General features: G+C 51.2%; 1 protein-coding gene across 9 annotated transcripts in view; it reads left to right on the top strand.

Moving 5' to 3' along the window:
* ST3GAL1 (ST3 beta-galactoside alpha-2,3-sialyltransferase 1) overlaps window positions 1-16,941 on the top strand; it is a 94,526-nt gene that overhangs the window by 42,319 nt on the left and 35,266 nt on the right. For 2 of the 9 annotated variants that reach the window (XM_027608747.2, XM_027608792.2), the window contains 2 exons: window positions 11,797-11,906; window positions 12,335-12,469. The exons of 1 other annotated variant lie outside the window; for it this stretch is intronic. The gene's annotated coding sequence lies outside the window, so the exon portion shown is untranslated. Of the gene's footprint in view, window positions 1-555; window positions 784-11,796; window positions 11,907-11,940; window positions 11,996-12,334; window positions 12,470-16,941 lie in introns of those variants that run through there. 6 more of the 9 variants (XM_027608737.2, XM_027608801.1, XM_027608741.2 and 3 more) reach the window with 4 other exon arrangements.

The raw sequence follows: 16,941 nt of genomic DNA, 5'->3' as shown, positions 1-16,941 counted from the left end.
CATCTGGGGTGTGAAGCATGAGTAGGGTTTAGCTGGATGGTGAGAGGTAGATAGATTTCCCAGGTAGGGCTTGGGATTAGCCACGGAGCCGGCATGGAAATGAGCAGGCTTGCTTCCCTCTCTCTGGGAAAGCTGTCGTGAGATTCAGGAGTGAGGACAAAGCCTGGAGAGCCCTGGACTGGAAAGGCCAGGAACCCGGAAGACCTCGGGGGTCTTAACAGGCACACCCATGTCATATCTGGACTCCACGTGTCCACCTGTGCCCCGAGAATGCAGGAACCCCCCATTCCTTCCAGCCTCACTTATTTGCTCGGAAGTCACAGCCCCAGGAGGATATCTCACTGCCTGAGAATGCAGAAGTCTGAGGAGCCTCCTGGGACCCCTCCACTCCTGCCGTGGAGAGGCAGCCTGTGTAGTGACCATCCCACAGAGCAGGCACGCAGGGGAGAGAAGGGGCTCACCCGAAGGAGCCTGGGCACTTGCTAGAAGGAAGAAGGGCAGCCACAGGTGGCCCCTTCTTTCCTGACCCCAGGCCATTTGCTTCCCTTCCACAGTATGGAAGGCGCGTCCGCTCTGTGCGCCATGCTGGCAACACGAGAGAGAGCTGGTGTAGGTGGCTCTGGGGCACTCTGAGCTTCCCGGTGACCCTGAAACCACAGCAAAACACACCCATTCCCCGTTGCCTGGGAGCATGCTGTACCCAACGGGAGATGGGCAGAAGAAGGATGAACTAGGGGTTGGCCAGTCCTGTGGATCATTCTTGAATCCTTGAGATTCCCGTAGGTAAGAAATGACATCTCCTTATTGTGTGTATCACTTCGATTATTAGTGACCTGGAGCCACTCTTTATAGCTAATGGGTCACTTGCGTTTCTTCTCCGTTGATCTGCCTTTTTTGTCCTTTCCCCATTTTTAGAAATTGTGTGCGTATCCTTATTTTGTAAGTGCTCTTTATGTATTATGAATATTAGCCAGGTGCCTGGCAGGCTGCAAATATATGCTTCTTGGTTCGCCTTTATTTTTCACTGTTGCTCAGGGCGTTTGATCCCATAGAGCAGGTGCCAGACACCTTTTTCTTTAGAGGGTCAGGTCTCAGCTATTTTAGGCTTTGAGAGCCACAGCCTTTCTGTCACAGCTACTCGCCTGTCGTCATAGCACAAAAGCCACCACAGGCACTATGGAAATAAATGTGCACAACTGTGTTCCAGTAAAACTTTATTTACAAAGACGGGGCCAGACTCCAGTTTACAGCTCCTGCCTTAGGAAAGTTTGCATTTCTAATGTGTTCCATCTTTTCCTTTATGTAAATATGGAATTTTATGCTCAACAGAGGACGTTCCCACTCCAAGATTAAATGGGGTAGGGGGAGCTAGAATAAGAAAAAAATACTCAAAAGTAGTGTGAGCCAAATGCCCCACGAGTGATTAATTCCGCCAGTTGGTTCTAGACAGAGCATCCTGGACGTGCCGACACGGCCCTGCACCTTGGCCCGTCCCAAGTCCCCTGTAGGGAGAGGCACAGGACTGGGTCAAGGCCAGTGGCATCGGGACCCCGAGCACGGTGGCCCAGATTGGAGGATGGCACTCCAGAGGGGTTTCCTCTGCCCCGTGCCCTCCTCTCTGACCTTTGCTCTCACCACTGACCTTGAAAAGTGTGTTCTCAGGGGACACTTGAGAGACCTGTCCAGTCAACTAGCTAGTCCTAGGCAGCCCCAATGGGACCGCAAGTGAGAACCCCCCCACCTTCCACAGAAGCAGCCAGTCCCCTTTGCCTGCTCTCCTCCCCCCAGATCTGGACCCTTCTATAGACCGGGTTGTCAGCCTGATGTTAAAGGATCGCATGTGAATTTCATACCAAGCCAGAGGATCTTGAAGGTGTTTTTGACACCCAGTGCTGCACGCAGGATACAGCTTGCCTGTCAAAAATTTTAATTAAAAACTCATAAACCTTACCTGGTGTTGCAAAGGGCAAACGGGGAGATGTATTTACTTCCCTGGATTTGCGGGGTCCAGTGGCTTTTCTCTTCCTTCCCTCTCTGCTTACCTCCCACCCCCTTGGCTTGCTTAGCCTCAGGGCCCCCTGCAGACCCGAGGCTTGGGGTTGAGTCTCCGAGGACACTCACAGACAGATCCTTCACCTTTCTGCACCTCAGTGGGCAGTCCTTCAGAATTAAGTGATCATGTGGAACTCTTGAGGTCTGTAGCCAAGGGGAAGGGAGATTATCTAAGGTCATGTGTCACTCCTAGCGTCAGTCCCAGAGCCTGACAATCTGGATTCAGGCACTGACTCTGCCACCTGCTGGCCACGTGACCTTGGACCAGTGACTTCCCCTCTCTGTGCTTGCCTCATGTGCAGTGCCTCTAGGCCCCTGATGCTAGGTGGTTTGGAAGATGAAATGGCTTAATCCACATCAAGTGTTTGTAACAGTGCACGTGGGAGTAGTTAGTAAGTGGCAGGTGTTGTATGTGATGTTCTGGGCACATAATAGCTGATCACTCAAGACAGTCGCTCTTCTGTGGTATCACCACCATCTTCATCTTCGCTACCTCCCCAGGGATTTCAGGTCCCCGCCTATCTACCTCCTCACACACCTGGATAACCTTGGTTCTCTGTCCTTAGCAGGCTTTGGCTTGATGAGAATTTCCAAACTGTGTTTGCTGATCTTTTAAAACCCCTGAGATGAGTATTTACTGCCAAAATGGGCAAGTATATCAGAAGGATTTAATTCGGGCTCGGGATAATAATGCTGGAGACCGAAGGAGGGAGAATGGCAAGGGTTTCCTTCCTTTGCCCTCTATCTGCTGTGGCCACGAGCACCTCTGTTGATCACTTAAAATCCTATTTGAAAAGGTCACTGGTTATTGTAGAAGAATTGCACCGCGTAAGGACTCAGGAAGAAAGAACCGGAGGCTGGCCTTCTCAGACTCCTCCTCCACCCCCAGTCTTCCCTCGTGAGGGATTTCACCCTGCATCCCCGAGTTGCTCCCAGCCATGGTGGCCGCCCCTGGGCAGAGGAGGATCCCCCCTCCCGGGTCCAGGCATGCGACACTATCAGTGGTGATGAGACCAGGCACCTGTGCCCCGTGTGCTGAGTCCGTGAGCTGCCTTCACTCCACTCTGTCACGGTTACTGGTGTGCCCACTTTCCAGAGGAGGAGACTGGGGCTCCTGACGCTCTCAGTACTGGTTTCAGGTTGCCTGGCAAGCAAGTGGCAAAAGGTACATCTAGCTGCCTTCTGAGAGCCTCGGGCCCCTCCCAGAGTCCACCCTCTGCCTCAGCTCGTCTCCGATGACTTCCAGCCGGTCTTCCCCACGCCTCCTGCAGCCGGGTCTCATTTGATGTGGGATGAAATGAAGGACGATGAAATATTTATCGGCCTCGTGTCTGATGGGCGCCTTCCCAGGAAAGCCCAGAGAAGCAGTTTGGAACGTGGAGCTGGTGCTCAAAATTGCTCAAAAGGCTACTAACTGGTTTATTCACAAGGTTTAATCTCTGGTATTGAAAATGCGACGTGAGAGGTGGTCTTGGCCTGGGAGCTCCGGTGGGAACAGGTGGGTCTCCTGGTTTCCCAAGGATGGAGCCAACCCAGAGGAAGTGACTGGAAAAGGGAATCTAGAGGAGTCACCTTTGCCCATTTGTTGGCTGACAGGTCCCTGCGCTTCCGGGCTGACGTGATCAGGTCCTGTTTCGCTGTCTGACCTTGTCTTGTAAAATCACCCCTTCCGCTGGGCACGCTCACACTGCACTGGCCCCGCGCTGAGGACGGCCAGCTTGTTTCTGCCTCCCCCCTCTGCCTGAACTCTGCTTCCCTCACCCATGCCTTTGCACGGCCGACTCATTCAGAGGCTCGGCTGAGCGTTCACTTCAGTGTCACCTCCCTGTTGTCCATGGTCTCGCTGTCTGCTTTTGTTTTCTGTAGAAGTGTTCGCCATGCTCTACTGTTTGATTTGATGCATGAGCCTCAAGAGGAGAGGGACTTTGCCTTGTTCATCGTTGTATCACCCGTATCCAAAACAGGGCCTGGCACGTTCTGGGCCCCAAGGAGTCCTTGCTAAATGACCGATGGCTCCTGGTTGCTCATTATATAAAGCCCAGGGCTTGGACCAGGTGGTTGCAGAAGAGATTCCTTGCTCTTGACAAGTTCTATGCACTTGAGAGCATTTCACTCCTGAGGCTTCCTCTTACTGGCAGTCACTGCTCGGACCAGCCTCATGCAGGGATCTCAGTTCTCTGCTAGCAGAGCCTGAGGCAAGCATTCGGTGTGCGTAGATTACTAAGGAGGTGCTCCAGGAGAAGGGGGCGTGAGGGAGACAGGGGAGGGCAGGGAGAGGAGAGAAGCCGAGCAGGGACGTGCCTCCAGCTGTAGTCAACCCTCAGCTGACTCCATGGGAACCCTGAGCACAAAGCGTGCCCACGACAAGTTTGGCTCCAACACGGAGGCAAAGGATGCCAGCACCTCAGTGTAATCCCAGGCACCTCAGTCATTCCGGGGGCTGCCCAGGGTGAAGGGAGCCAGGCTGTGGGCTCCTCCCAGGCAAGGCAGCTCCTGTCTAGCCGAGACAGTCCTCTGGAGCCAACAGCCACAGCAGCTAAGGGGGAATGGCCATTCAGGCTGGGTGCCAACAGCATCTCTGCTCTACAGGGACCCGGAGCCTTCCAAGTAGCCTGACCCCAGCTAAGCAAATGAAAACCCGAAACCTGCCTTTCCAGGTGAAGGGAGTCCGGAGGTCACTGGGAGTAATCTGCTACCTAAGGAAAGCCCAGCAGCTCTTGGTTACCATCGCCTGCCCCTTGGCACCACTCAGGTTTCCTGCTCGTCCTCCAGGCCAGCCTTTCTCTCCAGAGAGGAAAAAAGGAATGGAGTTTCTTTCCTTAGTGTCCCTACTGTGTGTCAGAAACTGTTGTGGGAGCTTTGCACATGGTACCTCACTTAACCCTCTCAGTCACCCTGTGGGGTGGGTCTTACGATGCTGGGTGTCTGCAAGGCATAAGCCCTGGCTCTCGAGGTACATGCCTTGCCCAGGGCCTCATGGCTCAGAGGTGGTAGTAGGAGAATCTCGCCCATGTCCTCTGCACCAAAGCCTGTGATCTGCTTCTTCTCTCCACACTGCCTTGGTGAGCTTGGGGAGGGCGAGAAGAGGCATCCCTCTGCCCACAATCTTTGAAGGCTCCCACTTGCCTTTGGGGTAAGGCCAAACCTCTGGGCCTGGCTTCCTACGCCCCTCTGTGTTTTGCCACCTTCCTTCCTGTTCCATTGTATCCCTCGTGTTGCCTGCCACCAACCTCCCTGTGGTGTGAAGGGGCAATGGGCATTTGTTCAATGCCTAAAAATGTTAGCTCTTGTTTGGGGAGCCCTCCCCATAGGCCCAGGCTAGGTATACTTTGTAGGAGTTATTCTGTGGAATCCTCCCAAGAACCCACGAGATCAGCCCTATTTTTCTGGTCTTAGAGATGAGGGAGAGGAACTCAAAGAGGTGACGTAGCTTGCTCACATTCTCGTGGCCAGCAAGTGGTAGGAGGAAGGATTGAGCCCCACACCCTGAGCTCTTATCTGCTAGACCAGGGTTCACCAAGAGAACTTTCCCAGGCATGGGAATGATCCAGAGCCATACTGTTTAGTCCAGCAGCCACCAACCACCTAAAGCCAGGACGTGCTAGAAATTTGGTTAATACAACTGAGGAACTATATTTTACGTTATATTTAATTTTAATTAAAAGTCGCCACATGTGGCCAGTGGCCATGCAGAACTGTGAAAATCTTGAGATGTGACTCTGCTTGCTGGCTAAGACATCAGCCTGATGGCAGATACAGGCAGAAGACATGAGTTTCCTGGATCAGAGACAAAGGACTTACTTTATCACGCCCAGCACAGCCGGGCAGCCTGAGCTTCACGTTTGCATCATTTCGACTTGCTCCACAAGTCCCGTGGCTTTGCTTCACAGCTGAGGGACTGTGATCTTTTATAATGGGCCACAAGCAGACCTCCCCAGCTTTTCCCCCTGGAGGGAGACATCATGATACTGGATGGTAAGCAGATCTGAGTTCCGCTCCAGAGAGACCCACAACCTCTACCTTCCGTTCTCTATACATCTTGGAATTGGCCTCAGTTTTCCCCATTTTTCAGATGAATAAACTGAAGCTCCCTTCACTTACGCTCCCTGAAAGTTGAAATTGTGGACTGTTCTACCTGTTACTCATTGTCAGCTCTGCCCCTACCCTGCAAAATAAAAACGAAAACAAAAACTTGAGACCTTTGTCCTCCTTGCTCCCTTTCAAAACTTTACCCTACGAGACTCTGGAATTCCTTTTCTCTTTGGTCTTGTCATGTTCTTCCCATCTTTCTAGAGCCAGGGCCAGGGTTAGGGTTGCCTCTTCCCTGAAACCCTCCCTGTCCAGCCCGGTCTGTTTCTTCTCTAAAACAGCGCATCCAGTCTCATACTCCTGACTGGCAGCTCTGGACAGCAGAGCCTTACCTTCCTGTGCTGAATTTCCCTGCACAGTGCCTGTTGCAAGCCTTGGGGAAAGCAAACCAGCAAACAGAGACCACCCCAAAAAACCAAATCTAGCAACCACCAACTCCTGCTTTATGCCCTGAACGGTATTCACAACAGATTACCCCACTGCCTACTCCAGGAGCCAGGGTGTGTGAAGAGGACTGAGTTTCCTGGAAAGAGAAGGGGGAGTTTTGAAATGACTTAAAGAAAAGCTTGTTGAATTGTGGAGTTTTGATAAATCCACCCATGAGGATAGAAAAACTCGACATTTGCCTTCTGAGCCAGCACAAAGAACGAGTCTCATTTCTTCCTAAATGAGCAGGAGGCAGTGGAATGATGCCTGAGCTGGTCTCAGGAGACCAAGGTTCTAGTCCCAGTTCTGATGCTAACCAGCTGTATGACCTTGGGGAAGACATTCCCCTTTCTGGGCCTCAGTTTCTCCTCTAAGAAGTGGGACAGGACTGAGAGAAGAGGAACCAGCCCCTCAAAGTACCTTCTTTTCCCACCCTTCTTTTCAATTCATGCTTCCACAACTCTGGGCCTAGGAGAGCCCATCTTCCCCTTCACAAGAACCAAGGGCCTCCCTCCTTCCCCCTCATCCTACTTCGGGCTGCCTCCCTAAGCAGGACCAGCCTCTGGCCCTCCTCCTGTAGAATATGGACCTCCACAATGGCTGGCCAAGGGAGCACTAGCTGTAAGATGGGCTGAAAAAGGAGCACTGGATTTGAACCCAGCCATGGTTCTTCAGCTTTAACGCAACACGCAGTCGTCCCGCGTGGCAACCGTGGTCATAGTGGGCCTTTACTGTGTTAGGCACTGTGCTGAGAACTTCATATCATCTCTTGCAGAATCCTTGCAAGAACCCCAGGATGCAGGTGCTGTTATTACCCCGATTTTGCAGATGAAGAAACTGAGGCCCAGAGAAGTGAAAGCCATGGAGCTGGTGAAGGACAGAGCCTGTTCTGGAAGTCCGAGCTCATGAGCACCTACTCCATTCTTACAAACGGAATGTGGGTTGGTTGGGTGGAGATAGGAAAATTATAGAATGAGCCCTATATGTGTCCGCTCTGCTGCATAACAAACAATCCCCAAATCTCGGTGACTTACAACAAATGTGTATTTCTTGTTCGTATTACAAGTAGACTGTGGGTCAACTGCAGGCCAGCAATGTGCCTTGAGTTATCTTTAAGGCCCAGGCTAAAGGTAGTCATTTTCTAGGGCATGTCACAATCATACCAGAGCTGAAAAGTCCACATAAAAAAAGCCCACATAATCTAATTTAAATCTTCTGCTTTGAGATGGTACACATCATATCTCTTCACGTCCCACTGGCCAAAGCAAGAGACAGGGCCAAACCCAACATCAATGGAGTGGGGAGGTATAGCCTTCTCGCGGTGATGAGGGGGGGGCAGGGAGGGGGAAAATAAATATTTCTTAATACAATTGGCCATCAACTGTTGGGCTCTGCAGCCAGATGCATAAGTCTGACCACCTGGCTCTACCACTTAGTAGTTGCATGGCCTTCAGGAAGGTACGTCTCCTCCTGATGCCTCAGCTTCTTCGTCTGTAAAATGGGGATGGTAATTACAGTCCTGAGTCTCCTGGGGCTGCCATCCCAAAGTTCTGCAACTGGGTGACTTAAACAACAGAAGCTTATTTTCTCCCAGTTCTGGAGGCTGGAAGTCCAAGATCAAAGTGCTGTCCAAGTCAGTGTCTTGTGAGACTTCTCTTCCTGGCTAGCAGACAGTTACCTTCCCACTGCGTCCTTACTGGCCGTTCTTGTGTGGGTGCACTGTGAGTGCTCTTTGGTGTCTCTTCCTTTTCTTACAAGGCTGCCTGTCTGTGGGCTTAGGGTCCCACTCTTATGACCTCATCTAACCCCAGTTACCTCCCCATGGGCCCTGTCTCCAAATACAATCACATGGGGGGGTAGAGTTTCACAAGGAAGCACGTTGAACAGAACCTAGGTTGCTCGTAGTGCTTGGTTGTTGCTTGTCCCCCATTATACTGATTGTGTATTTGCCTGTAGTGGTGAATCCCCATTCCATTTATCTTTATGTCCTTGGCACCTATCCCTTGGTACAGACCAGGTGCTCCGAAAATACTTCTTGGAATCCTACAGGGAAGCGGTAGGCAGTTACTGGGAGCCACCCAGGTTTGGGGAACCCTGGGCATTGCTAACCTGCTGTGACTTGAGGCACATCATTGTCTTGTGCCAACCAGGATCCAACACATCAAGGCAAGTTTTTGCAAATGGCAAGATTTCGTTCTTTTTATGACCAAAGAATATTTCATTGTGTATATATACCACATCTTCTTTCTCCATTCTTCTATTGATGGACACTTGGGCTGCTTCTATAATTTGGCTATTGTAAATAATGCTGCACAGAGTAATGTAGAAAATTGTTGAATCACTATATTGTACATCTGAAACTAATATAACACTGTATGGTAACTACGCTAGAATTTTTTTTTTTAAAGAAAAAGGCCAAAGGTTGTGCCAGCAAAATCTCAGCAGATTTCATTTTCTCAGGGCCTTTGATGCCTGCACCAAGGCAATTGGGCAATGTTCAGAACCAAAATTGACTCCAAGAGATGCTTTTTACAAAGAATCTTTTGTAAACTCCAAAGTGGTAGTATTTCTGCAAACCCCCTCCCACAGGTACTGTCTCCCACCAATAAACACCATAATGATCCCGCATGACAGTGCTGGGTGTGGATGGGCATCAGGAGAACTCACTCTTACTGCCTTGTGTCCAGGAAAGTTTCTGGGTCTTGCTCATGAATCTGGATATTCATCTTGAGTAGCCACTCAGAAACAGAACCACCAGGCTCGGAACCACCTCTTGGGATTCAGTGGTGACACTCCAAACTCCATGTTTGTTTCTTCTTCCTAATTCACATCTGGCTTTGCTTAGGAAGGGCTGTGTCTGAGGGTGTTTGTTTAGCAGAGGGATCCACCAGCTAAGGAGAAAAAGATCAAAGGACATAGGGACAGCCCGCCTTTTGAAGTCCTCTGCCTGATGTGGCTCAACTCAGCTCAGCTTAACAGTGTCAGGGTGGATGGCACCATGTGCAAGTTCTCGGCCTCCTCCCAGCTCACTGCTAATTAATTATTGGCATGATGAGTAATTCAGTGCATTTTGATTCTCAAAGGCTCAATTTCCTCATCTGGGAAATGGGAGCAAAATGACACTTTCCATAAAATGTGTCACATCTGGTCCAGAGTAGATGATGATGATGGTGATGGTGACAGTGATGGTGATGATGATGATGGTGATGATACAATAACGTTGATGATATGATGTTAGTGATGGTCGTGTGATGCTTATGGTGATAATATGATGATGATTTTGGTAGAGACAGTGAGGGACGATGGTGATGGTAATGACGGTGATGGTGATGGAGTTGATGGTGATGACGATGGTATGATGATAGCGGTGGTGGTGTGATGCTTATGGTGATGGTATGATGATGTTGATAGAGATAGTGATGACGATGGTGATGGTAATGATTGTGATGGTGATGGTAATGATTGATGTTGATGGAGATGATGATGGTGATGGTGGTGATGATGATGATGGTGAGGATGGTGATGATGATGATGATGATGATGGTGATGGTGGTGGTGATGATGATGGTGAGGACGGTGATGATGATGATAGTGATGATGGTGATGGAGATGATGATGATGATGGCGATGGTGGTGGTGGTAATGATGGTGATGATGGCAGCTTAGCCCTTAGAGAGCACTTACTACCAGCCAGGCATGCCTGAAACACTTCATATATGTTGACCTTACTAATCTTCTCAGCAACCCAGGAGCTAGGCACTATCTTTCTCCCCACTTTACAGATGAGGAAACTGAGGCACAGTGGAGTAAGTGGCTCACTGAAGGATGCACAGCCGGGAGTGACAGGCTGGTGGTCCCCCAGCCACTGCCTCAATGGGTGAGGCTCACCAGTGTTACTTATGCAGCGTTGCGTTCCCTTCAATGTTCCCCTGCATGCGGTGGGAGAGGGGCTGTCTGCAACACATGTTGCTTATTCTGGAAAGTAACTACTTTTTTTTTTTTTAAGATTTTATTTATTTGAGAGAGAGAGAATGAGAGACAGAGAGCACGAGAGGGAAGAGGGCCAGAGGGAGAAGCAGACTCCCCGCCGAGCGGGGAGCCCGATGCGGGACTCGATCCCGGGACTCCGGGACCATGACCCGAGCCGAAGGCAGTTGCTTAACCAACTGAGCCACCCAGGCGCCCTGGAAAGTAACTACTTTTAATTAAACTGTTTTATAGTTCTTAAAAATTTCTCCTTTCATGTTGTGTCCATGGAGAGTCAGAGGCAGGTCAGCCCATCCTGGGCACCAACTCCCTCCTGCTGGCTGGGGCGGCCGCTATGTACTATTAACATCCATGGGCTTCTGGAGAATCTATTATTGATGTGCAGAGGTCAGCAAGCTCAGGTCCATGGGCGCAGGTGCGCTCAGGTGAGAGGGAGAGAAAGCAGCCCAGGTGGTCTTGACTATTCAGAAAGTTCTTTTCTTGCTTGCTTTGGCAGCACACATACTAAAATTGGAACGCTACGGAAAGTTCTCTTCAACCCCACTCCCAGAAGGAAAGCATTTTGCATGCCTCACAGGTGACAAGAGCCAAGACAGCATGCGGCTGAAGCTGCTGCAAGCTGGGGGTTATTATTCATCCCACGGGCAGAGTGGGTATTTTCATCCGTCCTTATTACTGTTTAGGAAGGGCCCTCCCCCCGACTCAGCATCTAGGGAAAAAAGGCTAAAACACCTCCCTGCTACTCAGATTCAAGTAACTTCCTTCACAAAATGCCCAGCTGTCTGATTCCTGCCAGTTAGAATATTCTAGAATCAGACCTTCCCCCACCGCCGTGTGATCTGGGACTCACCACTAGCCCCGTTGCAGGTGCAACTGAAAATCCTCTGTCCTCTGTCGTCGGGGCAGAATGGCTTCCAGCCCCACTCTGCTGCTCGCCGCTCCTGTGGCCCCACCAGGACACTCTGCATGAGCCTTAGTTTTCTCCCCGGTCTGCCGGGAGGCTGGAACTGCCTCAGGGACTGCCGGGAGCGGCAGGTGCGGAGCAGCTAACCCTGCCAGGTGCATGAGAGATGGCTGAATGAGCGCACTCCACCCTCCGGTCCTCCATCTAGGGCAGGAAGTGGTCTCAGAGATCAGGCAGCATGGGGCTTTCGCTTCTCCGCTTGGAGCACAGAGCCTTGCACCTGTTTCCCTGACTCGGACCCCGCGCACTGAAGGTGACTTGTTCTCTCCCCTCACCAGGGGCCTGACGGGGCTTGGCCATCAAAAGAGCACTTCATGCATACTCTGTGTGTGTGAGCTGAGCACGTCGCTGGCACTCTCTGGAGAGATCGTCATGCCTTCTCCCTGTGGTGAGTCTGAGTATTTTTTTCCCCTATTTTTCAGATGAAGAAACGGAGTCTCAGAGAGGTTAAGGAAATCCCCCGAGGTCGCACAGCAGGTCAGTGACAGAGCTGGGATTCGAATCCTGCTCTCTGTGACTCCAGAACCCATGCTCTCAATTGCTTGCTCTCTCTGCCTTAAACTGTGATGAAATGGTTGTCCCCCCACCACGCATGTGGGGGAAACCTGTGACCCGGTTTTTGTATCTCTCGCTATTTCTCCTGGGGTACCCAGAACACAGTAGGCTCTCCAGACAGACAGGATGTTTTGAAGGCAGAGTGCTTGCTTAGGCCAAGCGGTTGGGCAGTGCTCTGGGAATGGGAGGTTCCTCTCATCATTGGAAAGTTCTGGTTAACCAAGTGTGTTCCCTTTTTGCTATGTTCAAATGCGTCAACAGGTCACCAACAAACACAGCACGGAGAAATGCATTCTGCGCTGATTATAAAGCATGTCTCACACGCCATGTGCAGACTGTAGTGGTGGATTATCTCGACCGTGGGTGTGTGATTCAGAAGGCACACTTGACTTTGTGGTGAGAAGGAGGGCAGGGCGGGTGGCAGAGATGGGGTCCGGCCTGGGGCTAACACCCGCTCGGGCCCCCAGCACCCCCTCTCACATACCGTTAGCGTCCTGCCAGAGCCTCACCCTCTCCCTCAGCCTTTTCTGCATCCTCCCGGTGGCTCTGACCCTCCCTGTTTTCTCCTGGCCCTGCTGCTTCACGTCCCCTACCTCCCGTCACTAGGGTTGCCCGTCTCCCCGCCCTCATCCTTGAAACCCACTCTTTTGTTTTCAGAAGCGTTCCCAGAACCTGTTCCCTAGAACCTGAGAACGAACAAACCCCATTTAGTAAACATGACCGCAGATGAACTGCCTGCTTCGGTCTCCTAAATCCTCAGAGAACACTCCGGACTGGGGGTAAAAGGGGTGTGACTTTGATTTGCAAACCAGCGTCCTGGGTGGTGAGACCCAGCAGCTGGGCTGGGAGTTCCCGCCCCCACCGCACCCCGAAACGCTGTGCAAGTGGCTAGTTTCTGCTTGGGGGAGATTCCAGTTTAAAGAAAGTTTGAAAACCACTGGCTAACAAATGTTCTCTTCCTGAAGTCTGGAAAGCTGGTTCTAGGCCTGGCTCTTACACATCACACTGTGTGAATTTTTAACAAATTTTTTATTTTATTTATTTATTTTTTTGCCAAGTGCTTTCCCTTTGGAAGTCACTTCGAGGCTCCAGGCTCTCTGGGAACCCAGCCCATGAGCCCCCCAGCAGAGCCAGGTGTCCCCACCCCATGCTGTGTGCCCCACATCCTGCCTCAGCCACAGAGGACAGACCCCAGGAAGCAGGACTCAGGCTCGTATGCCGCTGCCCTCAGCCACTGCACAGATGCACAGTGTGGTTTTGTAGTATTTTTGGTTTTGTTGTTTTTGCAAAAGCCAAAGGAAATCTGTAGGCTGAGCTCTGCCTTCCCTTCCTGGGGGTGGCTGATCTGCTCGGTCAGGGACTAAGAGGCCCCAGGACAAGGTCCCAGGTTGAAAGGGCACCTGCCTGGAGCTGGATGCTGCCGTGGGCCGTCCGTGGGCAGGACTGCTTTGAGGTCGTCACTGTCACCATCCCATTTCCCGTATGAGGACACTGAGGCCCAGAAATGACCAAGGACCGCCCCCGCCTTCCTCCCACTGCACACAAACCCAAATGAACCTCTGCTTTCTGAGCTCTGAGCACTTTTCATCCTGCCTCTGGCCTGTACACATTGTGTTGTCCTCTACATGGGGGACACGGCAGGCAGGGCCACAGGTGACGTCCCTGCCCTCCTGGTACAGGGAGACAGGCACACAAAGAGGGAATTCTGTATACAGTGAAGTGTCATTTTGTGATTAAGTCCGTGATGGAAAATGCAGCTGAGCAAGTGGACAGTGACAGTGATGCTATTTTACGTTGATCAGGGAAGGCCCCTCCAAGGAGGGCATTTGGGCAGAACCATGAATATAGCCAGGGAGCAAACCATGTGGATTCTAGTGTAAGAATGTTCTAGGCAGGGGGGAACAGCGTGTGCAAAGGCCCTGGGGCCAACACAGCTACCACTCTCTATTGTCTCCTCCATCCGCCACCCTCCATGTGTCTGCGGGGGTGAGGCAGGGAGTTGTGGCTGTGTAGCAAGAAAAATCAAACAGAACTGAAATGGGGCAGAAGGAAGGTGTATATCTAACAGGAAACTACTTGTCTTGTTCCTTAATCCTCTTTGTACCGTCAACCCTTGCGTGGCATTTGAAATAGTTCCATAGTTCCAATAGTACCTTGCTTTGTATTTTTTTCTCAAACCATATGTTTGAACCAGGACTCTGATCCACTACTTCAGGCTTGTCTTTCTAAGCAGGGCAGGAGCCTGGATTCCAAAGCTACAGAAATAGAGCAAGAAGTGGTGCTGGGGCTGTACCACTGACCTCGAACTGACCTCGGCAGAGGGAAGTCCAGCAAGCAGAACCTGGGGTGGGGGTGGGGGTGGGGGAGGGGCAGAGGCAGACACACCTGTGTCCCGGCGGGGCCGGTAGTGGGGCTGTGATCTCGGACAGACTTGTCCTGCCCAAGGGTCACTTCTTCTGCCATCGGTGTGGATACTGACACCTGTCTGGCGCCTGTTGGAGTAGCTCATGGACCAGGTGTGCTGGAAGGGACATATTTGGAGAGTTAGGGACCCCAGGTTTTAGTCTTGGGGCCAACACAGACTCATGTACAACCTTGGCACATCACGTCCCCTCCCTGAGCCCTGGTTTCCTACCTGGAAAAGGAAGCAGAGAGGTATGGTCCTCCCTATGTTCCTCTGTGATCCTGAAATGCTGCAAGCCTTTGCCTCCAAGGCAGGAGGCAGCCAGGCACTGAGACAGAGCCTTCCAGCAGCTCCCCTTTGATTAGGTAGGCCAGGGCTCTCAGCAGAGGGATGCCCAATGCCGGCGGCATGACCTTGGCGATCCTGCCTCAGGCATTCAGTTAAGAGCTTCAAGCAGTCCTCACCTCTCCCTGATCTGGGCTCTGTGGCTGTGAAACCAGAAATTCATTTCGAGGAGCAGAGAAATGTCTCTCTTTCCTTGGGGCCCAGAAGGACTTATTAAGTGTTCCATTAACTGAATCTCATTCAGCCGGAAAAAGAATAATTAGAAAGCAGTTCTGCCTGGTTACTGGCCTGTGAACCCCTTGAAAGTTTCCCAAAAGGAATTCTCAAAAAAGCATAAGACAGCCCAGCCCTTCCTGCTGGTAAGGAGCAGGTAATCTGTGGGTCGACCAGCAAGCCTATTGTGAGTCAACATCGTTGGCTCATCCCTCTGTCCATCTACCCATTAAGCAGGCCCCCATGTGGATACAGAACCAGAGACCTTGAACCAAATGAGACACGGTCTGTGCTCTCAGTGGCAGGTTAGGCTCAACCTGACCAGCTTCTTCGTTCGGTCGAACTCCAGACAGTTCATGGCTGAGCTGTTCTCAAGGTCACAAAAATGTAAACATTCAAAACTTTCTCCTCTCCGTGTTAATCTGTCTTCCATGGTGTCTGCCCCAAATTCATTGGCTTAGCCTTCTTCGATCAAATCAAATTTTCTTTTGCTCCCTTCCTTCCAATACATCCTCGTCTCACATGAATTTGAGGGGAAGGGAAGGGGAGGGAACCAGGGAAGTGTTCCTGGGCAGGTGGCACTTGAGACACGGAGTTCACCAGCTGGGGGATGCATGAGCCAGAAAAGTGGCTCCATCAGCAAGGGCATTTTCCTGATTGTAAAATTCAGCATTTTGTAGCAAACAGTAAGGGAGCCATCTTTTGGTCCCAGAGAAAGACATTACCTCATGTTTTGCAATCGGTTGCTGCAGATGCAATGCTGAAGAATGATCCAGATAAAGGACTGGTGGGGCCTTGCGTTCTTAGCCTGTCCAGTAAGACACATGGGAATGCCAGAGACCCATGGAGTAGCATCTATTGACAATAGGGTGGCACTGAAAATGTCTGGTTTTGAATCCTGGGTCTATCACCTACTAATTGTGAGATTAGGTAAATTGCAATTGCTCAACGTCTTTTAGCCTCAGTTTTATCACCTGTGAAATGGGATAGTACCTACCTTTCAGGTGACTATTCAAGATTATATAAGATCGACGTTCTAGGAACATGGTGGGGAACAAAAACAGAGACTGAGTTCAAGGAACCTAGTTGCATGGAGAATCTTTTCAGATGTTCATAAGTATATAATGTTGGAAAACAGGTGGGCGAAATGCAGAGTGTGATAGACATCATTATTCAGGGATGCAGAAGGTGCAGGGATAGTCTCTCCGAGGATAGTCTGACATGAGACTCAGCATCCTGCGTTAAGTGATGGCTAGCCTCCTATCTGTGGGAGGAGCATCTGGGCAGTGCACATAGCCTGTCCCCGCGTCGTGTGCTTGTCATCTTGCGGAGGGCACGGGGCTGGTAAATAGAGTGAGCAAAGAAAAGGCATGGAGAGTGGAGTGAGAAGGTAGGCAAGGGCCAGCTCTAGTAGGATCTTGCAGGCTGTGGCCAGAGCCTTGGGTTTCATTCTTGGCATGGAGGGAACTGTTAGAGACGTCTGGGTAGTGTGAGGCATGCGCAGAGAGGGGTATGGAGGGGCTGGAAAGCTAGGGTCCAAGCTTTGAGTTTATCCTATCCCCCTCTTGCTGACTGAGAAGCTAGCCTGTTCGTGTGCCATGGGTCCTGGCAGGTGCCATGAGGCTTCGGGGTGTGGACAAGGGCTGTTGTGAAGGGGAGGGGGAGTGCGTCCCCCAGGGGGACGCCTGGAGTCAGGGCTCAGCGTGACCCCTTCTAAATTTGGGGGAAGCTGACAGCCCAGTCAACACTCGCAGATTCTGAGCTCCAGAAACAGGAAGGAGTGAAGGTTCTTGGGGCTGGATCCAGGTCACGGCTTATCAGAAAGCCCCCATCTCTCTATGTGTACCTGTCAAATAGGGAGAAAATGAGCAGCCAGGCATACTGTGTGAGCCTCGTAAATATAAGT

Source organism: Zalophus californianus, chromosome 4 (genome assembly GCF_009762305.2).
Source record: "Zalophus californianus isolate mZalCal1 chromosome 4, mZalCal1.pri.v2, whole genome shotgun sequence".
NCBI lineage: Eukaryota > Metazoa > Chordata > Mammalia > Carnivora > Otariidae > Zalophus > Zalophus californianus.
The sequence above is the reverse complement of the archived record's forward strand: the minus strand, read 5'-3'. Positions and strand labels throughout refer to the sequence as shown.